Source organism: Poecilia latipinna, unplaced genomic scaffold (assembly GCF_001443285.1).
Source record: "Poecilia latipinna isolate Pla-1442-1.1 unplaced genomic scaffold, P_latipinna-1.0 Scaffold2330, whole genome shotgun sequence".
Taxonomy (NCBI): Eukaryota; Metazoa; Chordata; class Actinopteri; order Cyprinodontiformes; family Poeciliidae; genus Poecilia; species Poecilia latipinna.
Window position 1 is genome coordinate 61,683 of NW_015114946.1, and position 9,958 is coordinate 71,640.

Here is a 9,958-nt window from a genome sequence, read left to right on the forward strand (position 1 = left end):
CAAGCTAAATATTTGTGACCATGTCTCAATATTTAGTTTTAATCTGTGACATGGTGAAAACATGGATGAAAAATGAAACCCTGTTTCATCTCCCTAAACTTGCCAGCAGCTGCTTTTATACATCTTCTGCCATACTTTTTCCTTCTACTCAACTTTCCATAAGCATGCTGGATGCAGCACTCTGTCAGCTTGTCATGAGTCTTCTACATAACTATTCAACCATTCCCAACCTGCTGTAATGAAATCCTTTCAATTTCTCATTTTCTTAGAAGCTGTAGGAGAAATATTTAATGTCGACCAGAATCCTCAAAATATCAATAAAAACTTGAAAAGATATTCCATGATATTTATGTAAACCCACGTGTAATTTTAAATTATTGAGCAAATACTTTCCTACTGCTCATTTGATATTTATCTTTCAGTTTGGCATTGCATTGAATCTGAAATGCTCCCTCAGATAATACCAAACAGGAAATAATTCAACGTGTCGGATACCCCCCCCAACTCTTCTGATGTGGTTAAATCGGCTCCAAACTCTGCAAACTTTTCTCCATTCACCATCATCTGTAAAACAGGCGCCTGCTGTAAATGTCACGCCGGATTATCTTTCAGGTTATTAATAAATTACGAATCTTTGCTTACGCTGCGGCAACATTGAAAGAGAAGATTAATGGAAGTTTAATGATCCCCACGGAGAAATTGGATATTGCGGCATTAACAGTTTCACTTTTGACATTTTCAGCAACAGTCCCCGGCCGGCGCTGTATTATTCATACAAAACACATTTAAAATTCCAATAAATCAGCACACTGCCTGTGCGGTCGTAAATCAAGGCGTGTCACCTGTTAATGGGCCTATTACACTATTTTTCTGTTGTTAAAAATTGCCCCCTCAGTAGGTTGAAACCTTTTAATAAAACTCGGCCCATTCAGGACATTGAGATGAAGGGCCAGCCCCCTCGCTCTGCATGCCAACGAGCTTATTGTGAGTCAGGTTTGTAAGTGAATCCATGGGTGGTTGTTCCCTTAAACGATCCATCTGAATTCAGGGCATCTCAAAGCGTGGCCGTCAGCTATATTTACAGCTTGGATAGAAATCAAACGGGATCCTCTGGGGTTGATGAAAGGAGGGGAACGCAGCGTGTGAGAACACATAAGGAAATGAGTCATTTATGGACTTTCATGCTTCCTACACATAGTCCATTACACAGAATGTAATGTCATGTGTTTACAGCGAAAAGTCTTTAACCGAGGTGTGAGGCTTTATGCTGATGTGTGTTGAAAACGATGATAAGAACTGGGTTTCCTTCCTGTATACAGGCCTTTAAGTCATTCAGTTTATTGTTTACGTTTTCAGGAGTTCAGTTCACATCATTCATCGTCAGCATGTATTTTTGATCTTTAAAAAAAAAATCTGTGAATTCTGTCTCGGTCAAAGTGTCAAAATTACTGACTTACAGCCTCGTGAAAATATATTTAGGATGTTTTCACAGCTGATAGTCCGGTTGACTCGGTTCGATTGAGGACCAAAATTGCACTGAAATTGAACATTACATCTTCAGCTGCTGTGATTCATTTTCATTCCACACCAAACCAAGCAAATCCTAGAAGAAGAAATATTTAAAAATACAAACTATTAAAATTCTACAACTAATTTGACATTTCTACCTGCATGTTCACTTTTAACCACGGCTGTAAGACAGGTTTCTAGTGATAAACTAGGGATTTTAAGGACAGAATATAAAACTAATTACCAACTGGGATCAAGAAAACGATTTAAAATCGACCTGGATAGAAACTAAAAGTAGAGCGTTTATGAGTTGTTTTGCTCAAAATGGCAACATTTGACCCTCAGTAGTGATTTCTTCAACAAATCTGCTGGACACAGTTTCATTTATTAGAATAAACCCGTCAGGTTAAAGGACATTTAGCAGTTAATGAACGTCCTCAGGCTCTGGATGCCACATCGCACACTGAGGAGGTCATGGACAACATCCAGTGCACAAAACAAGGTAAAAGCTGAGAAAATACTCATTTAATCATAATTTCTATTTAAATCTAAGGAAAAAAGAGGTTGTTGCTCTCCTCCTGTTGCAATTCTTTCAAATGTAAAAGGACAGATGGGCTGAAAAACACACTGAAAAATGAAGATATTTCTTTAAAGTGTTTAAGATAAGCCAATATAGAACCCCCCCACCCCCTCCCTTCTGTCATGTTATGAGGTTTGATAAACGAACTAAATGAAGAAACTGATGGGAGTGAAATTCAGAACTTACAGTTAAAACATGATGAGACCAGGAGTTGGGAACCAGGAAGCTTAGAATCAAAGGAGATGTGATGGACGAACCAGGTGAGTCTAATCAGGGAATGCAGAGCAGCTGGGAAAGGAGCATGCTCAGAGCTGATGCTGCATTCAAGTTACCTGGGAAGTTTGAAATCCGAGCTGGGTTTGACATCAGACCCAAGGTAACAATGTTCTGGTAGAAGTCAGAATTGCATGATGACGACGTCCATAAACATTATTTTCAGTAGCTCTTACAAACATCGTTCTAAATTTCATTTTCCATAAAAAGACACCACTTTGAATTTGTTTGGATTGTTGATTTTAGATGCACTCCTACATCTGTGTCTTGAAGGGAAAAAGTCCCACAGCATCACAGGGCCTCTACCATACGGAACAGTGGGTGACCCTTACAAGTGTTTCTCACTTTACTGAGTTCAGTCCAGTGGCTAACAGAATATGTTCTCTGTGTCTTGGTATATTTACCTCACGGCCCATCAGTAAGATGTTCAGAGGAACTCTGATCAATTTAAGCATAAATTAGCTTCAGTTTCATTCTAAAGGAATTGTTTAGGTTGTTGTTTATTTCCTCTCCACTTTAAGGCGTCTTTAAAATGGTTTTAAAAAACATTGTTTTAAATCCAACATGCCACTTCTTCTGAGCCAAAACTGTGGCTGAACATTGAAGTTCTGCATGTGAGCGCTGTCCTCTGTAATTCCAGACCTTTATTCCGTTCCACGGCAGATAGCGAGAGGAAGTTTTCCTCCTCAGTGATTTTCCTGCAAACACCATGAATGATAAAAGAAACAGGACAGAAGTGCATGGGCTGGTGGGTTCCAGTGAGTCGTTCAGAGAGAACAGAGAGCGCCTGAAGAAAGATATTTATTTTTATTTATGGGATTAATCAGATTAGATACATAGAGACAGACGGACAGACGGATATAGATAGATAGATAGATAGATAGATAGATAGATAGATAGATAGATAGATAGATAGATAGATAGATAGATAGATAGATAGATAGATAGATAGATAGTCCCCTCCGTTTATTGGGCGCCTCCCTCTTCTTATCGCTGTACATGTGCAGGTGCTCTGTCAGAGGCGGATCTCACTATCGTCTCATCTTCCACAAAAAGGAAAATTCAAGAGCCAAAGAGGCAGAGCTGAGGGAAGAGCAGCACCAGCAGCACATCACAAGAAAACATGAATCATATTTCATTTCACAGCAGATGAAATGTGATTGATGTTCGATAAAAAAAAACACCCACCTGGTTTGGAGCTGATTATCTAAAAACACTGTTAAATGTAGATAGTGGAAAGTAAACTGAACCGGCCAATTTCAAGGCAAAACGAAATAACTGTAAAGATTTGATGCAAGTTCAGATTTGTCAAGGCTGCAGGTCGTCCATAATAAGGCTGCTTGCTTAGTGTTGTCTGTTCTGAAATGCATCACACTTTGTTGTGGTTCCTGTATGATTTATTCATGTTTATAACAAAGTAATATTAACAGGGAGACCTGAATCAATGAATAATTATTTTACCAGAAACTCTTGTGAGACTAAATTAGTGAACTATACAAAGACAAACTTGTCACAAAAATATTTTCTCCACAGAACAAATTACCTAAAACATCAGATTTAAACAGTACACTTTCTTTTAAAAGAGCATTGAAATTGCATTTGTTAAATCCAGTTCCATGTATGTAATTTGTAAAATTTGACTAATCTTAGTATAGGATTTTTGGTATTTCATCAACTGGAGCCCAGGAAGATTAGTAAGTACTTTGGTGGAAATTAATGAATAAACAAGTAAACAAATAGCTTTGGATTAACAGCAGGCTTCAGAATAATCTGAAATTAAAGCCCAGAGAAAACACCAGCGGTAATTAAAAATAACTCATGCTGATATTAAATTACATTCCCCTACCTGTGAAGATGGGTGTGATAAAAGCAGCATGGGCACTTTTACAAATATTTTTCTAATCAAAACAAATTTCTAAACATAGTGAGCATGTTTTCACCCTCATTCTGACCTCCCGTGGATTTATCACAGACAGTTGGTCAGGAAGGCATCTGGCCAGAGCAGCTTTTATGAATCTTCCTTTCTCTCAATTCTCTGACTCTGACGGCCTTAAACTGAATTGTCTTTCAGGTTCTGTTCAGACCCGCTGAGTCCAGACAAACTCTGTGCAGGCGGTGACATCTCCACTCCCCTCGGCCCTCACTGCAACTGCCTTCATCCAATTTACCATGAAAGGAGCCCAGACAGCCCCATAATATGACCTGCAGCTGCTGCAATTGAACATGGTCGACAACTCTGGGCCCGGGCTTCACACAAATAACCAGCTGGCTATCTACACAGGCCGTTTGGCCGCCTGCTACCCCTCGATAAGGTCCGCTGCCCAGGGAAAGAGTGGACAGGTCCACCTGGCAGCATTTTGTGGTAAACAGTGCCCCCTGGTGTCAGTGGGAACAAAGCACAGTCCTTGAGCCGGATGAGTGATAAACCTCCCACCTCTGACTGCAGTCTGGTGGCGGCTGTAGTGTTGGACGCTGACTGCTGCAGTGATTCCTCCTAAACTTGATGGCGGGTGTGTTTTCCGTTGTTGCAGTTCCACATGCAGTCTCATGTCAGTCACAGTTATCTTTCCACAGCAGGCGGCTGCAGGGAGAGTCATTTTTTTCCTCCCTTCAGATACTTTATCACAGTGAAAGCATGATTTGTCAAAGCTTTGGATGTGTTTGTTTGGAGGAAGAAAAAAAAGAAGCTATTTTTGCCAGGATGCGTCATTTTCAAGCCTTGCAGGCTTTTATTGTAATGAAATAAACGGCTTTCCTGGAAAATACAAATAACCAGCTGTTACCTGCAGACTAGAAATAAATAAACTGGATCTGGACAAAATTGGTACATTTATTTCTCCCAAAGTATAAAAGATGAAAACATCTTAAGAATGGATCACCCAAGAAAAATTAAAATCACAAAAAATTACTTGATAGTATTTTTAAACCTGTCTTTTTTTATCCTTTATGCTCTACTTGGACAAAAAAAGAGTAATCAACTGAATGTAACTGAATAGGTCTGAGCTTCCTATAGTTACAGCTTGTAAACATGTTATTTAACTCCAGGTGATGGAATGAGTAGCTTCTTGTTTCTTAAACAACCCTGAGAAAAAATGCTTCAGAACGATCAAATCACTGGCAGCAAACAGAAAAAATATCTAAGGAGATTCAAGAAAATACTGGAATTGGGTTGAAAACTGCCCAACACATTATTAAAAACGGGAGAGACCAAGTAGAACATAATGACAGAAAAATACTACATTGTGTCATAAATAATTCAGAATTTAAATATGTTGCATGTTTTTTTATTCCACTCATTGGTGGATTGAACTTTGTAGAATCATATTTTGCAGCCTTTACAGCAAATACATATTTTAGTTTGTGACATGTTTCAAATTCTCGATTGAATTTACGTCTGGACTTTGACTAGGTCAATCTAACACATAATTCTGTATTGATCCAAGCAATTTTCTTGCACCTCTGGCTGGATGTTTAGGGTGAACATCCACCTCAACCCTTCTGCAGCCTCCAACAGGTTTTCTTCCAGGATTATTCTACATTTAGCTCCATCCATCTTCCTATCCACTGTGATAAGCTTTCCTGTTTCATTGTCGACTTTTCTTCTGGCCAGGTTTGTCCAGTCGACAGATGTTAGAGCCTAACTCTGCTTAAACAGAGATAAGTTGATGACTCTGTTTACTGATTACGTGATTTCTGAAAGCAGTTGGTTGCACCCAATTTCATTTCAGGGTTTCAGAGAAAAGAGGTCGGAATACAAATGCAGTGCTTTGTGTTGGTGTGTCTCATAAAATCCCCATAAAATCAATGAAGGTTGTAATGTTGAGCAAGAATGCTTCTAGAAGGCCGGTTAAATTCTGCATCATAGTTGCAAAGGTTCGGTGAAGTCCCAAAATAGTGAGTAAAGTTGATATTCTACCCTTATTTAAAGGGTTGAGCTTTTTCCCCTCATTTCGCAGCTGGGTTGTGTGTTATTTTATTTTATTTATTTATTTTTTTTGTCGAGTGTGACAAATTGGGGCCCTGGGCTCAGCATTAACGGGAAGCAACACGATGGGATTGCATTATTCATGAGGACTGGAAATGTCGAGCTGTGATATGGTGTCGACCAGCTGCAGTCAGAATGTCAAACCGTTGGAGAGCAGGGCATCGCCGCCATCTGAGCCAGCGCCGATAAACAAGAAGCTGAGGCGCCGCGCTGCAGCGGAGGGAACGTCAGCACAACTGATAGAGGGGGAGAGCTTTTATGACTACCACCAGCTTCATCAAAGAATGGGAATTAATCAAATACATTGGACATCCTGAACATTTTGAAAATATGACATTTAGGGAAACAGTGCCCTCTGGTGGTCAAAACAGAGGTACATCTTAAAGGTGACATTCTTGAACAAGTTAAGATAGAGCTATAAATCATACAAAGCATATGATTTTAGTCTGTTCAGTTCTGGCTATTTTTTAGCTCCTTTCAGAATGAGCCGTTTCAGGGCCTCTTGTCTTTTTAAATCCAAATTAGCTACTGCTGGCCAAGGGCCCTTTACACTGACACGTGAAAATGGCTGCAATGATCCTTGTGCCAACATGAGCTGAAAGGCGACTCAGCGATGAGGAAACCATTAAAGGACAAATAAAAAGCCAGGTTACAGTTTACAAATGGACAAATAGCATGATTTTTATAGACATGCCATGTGCTCGGTAAGTGTTTGGTTACAAAACCATTGCTGCATTAGGAGGAGAAAGGAGGAAACGTACAAGTCTGTGAACAGCATCACATCTAAAGCACAGTGTTGGCAGCATCATGAGGAGGGAACATAAAGAAGAAATACTGAAGAAGCATCTCGAGTCAAGTTAGGATGTTAAAGCCTGGAAGCAAAAAGAAAATGATTCTAAGAATACAGTTTAGCACATAATTCTATAAAACTCTGAGTGTCAAGCAAATAACTGACTGCAGAGGAACTAAGACATTTTAAGACTGATATCACATTTTTACAAGAAACATTTCTAATTTTTCATCATCATGGAAAATGTCAATTCCCATGACTAAAAGCATAAATTTACATTCAAATAGATATTTTCAGATAATACAAAGTCAGAATTGCATAAGCCAAAAAAAAAAAAAAAAAAAGAGATAATTAAGTCAGACATTTGCAATAAGAAGTCTTCCAAGGCTGAAGTGGTAAATATAGAGATGCACATTTGGTTACTTTCCACAATGATTGAGGTAAATCTGGGCTCTTTTCCTGCATCAGAACGACATCAAACTCACCATGGATGCCTCGATGAGATCCAGAATACTCACCTCAGACCGAGATGAAGAAACGGCATCATGGCTGCATCAACTCTGGACCAGAGATGTTCTGAAACCGTTTAGACCTACATTTACCACCTCAGGCTTAGAGGACAACTGGCGTTTTCGTCTCAAATATCTGATTTTAAAGTCTTAGTAAACGTCTGAAATGAATGTATTTTTTTTTCTTACAAATTTCTGACCGGCTGCACAGTGGTGCAGTTGGTAGAGCTGTTGCCTTGCAGCAAGAAGGTTCTGGGTTCGATTCCCTGGTCTCTCTGCATGGAGTCTGCATGTTCTCCCTGTGCATGGGTGGGTTTTCTCTGGGTACTCTGGTTTTCCTCCCACAGTCCAAAAACATGACTGTCAGGTCAATTGGTTTCTCTAAATTGTCCCTAGGTGTGAGTGTGTGTGCATGGTTGTGTCTCTGTGTTTCCCTGCGACAGACTGGCGACCTGTCCAGGGTGTACCCCGCCTCTCGGCTGGAACGATAGCTGGAGAGGCACCAGCACCTCCCGATCCCACTAAGGGACAAGGGTGTAAAGAAAATGGATGGAAATTTCTGACCCTACGTCAGAGGGTCAGGAAAATTATTATTTTTTCTTATAAGTGTACAAATTTTAAACAGTTTCCAAGTTTTTTTTCTTATAAACATGTCATTTTTTGGGGGACGTGGTTTTTGGCAGAAATTTACTCGTCCAATTTGTTTTTCTTGTATCAATAATGGCCCCAAATCTCAATCATAGATACTTGACCGTTTTAATCTGAACTGACCTAAAAACAACTTTATTTTTACATTGTGTGAAAAAAATCTGGTTTGAAATAAAATGTTGCTGTAAGTAATTTCAGTCAACTCCTTAACTCCATTTCCTCTCAAAATAAAATATCTGGAAGCTGTTGTAAAAGGAAAGCAGGAGTAATAAAAAGCTGCCCAGAAGTAATAAGCTTTGTACTGTAATGATCTGCAGCTTCTCTGTTTTATTAAAAATGAAACTGCTAATAACAAAAGCCAAATGAAAAATGGAGATGTGGGACCTGCACAAAACAATACGGAGCAAGAAAATGAAACTGGGAAGAAAATGTTTCAATTCTGACACAATGTGGTCAGATAGAAAATTAGTAACAACGTTTTTATCAGGGTGAAAACCTGGAGGAAAATAAATAGGGCATTTAGAACTGAGTCTTTATGCAGTATTTATTGATTCCCAGCTTCATATAAACTGGATGTTGAGGCATAAACATTTTACATTTGAACAAAAATATAACCAATATTTACAATTATTGTATTAAAAATACAAAAACAACTGATACGTACTCCACCAACTGTCTTTTTAAAAGACATACAGGTTGAAGTAGTACAAGAAAGAATGAAGAAAAGAAGTTCGTCACCAGCTAAATGTACACACCTCACTGACATCACACACCGAACGCAGTAGCAGTTCTACCTACTACACTTATCTTTATGCTTGTACAATTTTTGTGCAACTTTTTGTTTTTCAAATTACGACTCGACCTGCTAATATGCACATTATCTTCAGAGTTGAATGAAAGTAAATGATGCATAACTGTGTTACAAACAAATTATTAACAATCAATCTGCAGCCGTTACAAAAAGAAGAAATCATTTAATGTGTAGTCACAGAACACAGTGGAAAACACTGCAGTCGTTCATCTATTTACTCAGTCTGTAGCTTCCAGGACTGATCAATGTGATCAGTGTGACGCTGTGATAGAAGGAAACAAAACGCTCATTTTCTTTTCACAATATTCAAAGTGTGGCGATTGGCAGCTTTGAAAGAAAAAACATGATAATTAAACTTCATATGTCACCATCTTCACCGGAGTCAAAAATAAAAACTAAACAAATGTAAATCTTGAGTCACTTCCACTGACGGCCAGATAAGGAGAAAACTTTGATATACAGAGGCTGATGTTTGTAACAGACAGGAAGTATTTCTGAGGATGAAACTAGAAGCACAACAGCAGAGATGGAAACACATCCTCTACGACACGGTAACACACGGTGGGCCGAAGCCACAAACCATCCAGAAAATAAACAAAAAACACCACAAAACTCAAACTTTTTAGTCTGGTTGTTCGTTTTAAAAAAAGGAGCATCAGAAATAAGGCATTTCATCCCGGAACAGTTTGATTTGCATTGTGATCGACCGTGTAAAGACATGTCTGCAACCATGGCAATGTAAGGCGCTCTGACTTTCACAGGATGCGTGTTCAGGTCGGAAAACGGCCAAATCTGAATCAGTGGATGCTTTTATTTTGAAATATTCTTCCAACTTTACCCGATAATGCTTCCT

The 9,958-nt window shown here is 39.0% G+C and overlaps 1 long non-coding RNA gene across 1 annotated transcript in view; it reads right to left on the reverse strand.

Annotated features, from left to right (window-relative positions):
• The window catches only part of LOC106937379 (uncharacterized), a 5,968-nt gene extending 3,606 nt beyond the window's left edge, over positions 1–2,362 (reverse strand). The window contains exon 1 of the long non-coding RNA XR_001422380.1: positions 2,276–2,362. This is a non-coding gene — a long non-coding RNA (uncharacterized LOC106937379). The remainder of the gene's footprint in view (positions 1–2,275) is intronic.
• Between the last annotated feature and the right edge of the window lie 7,596 nt (positions 2,363–9,958).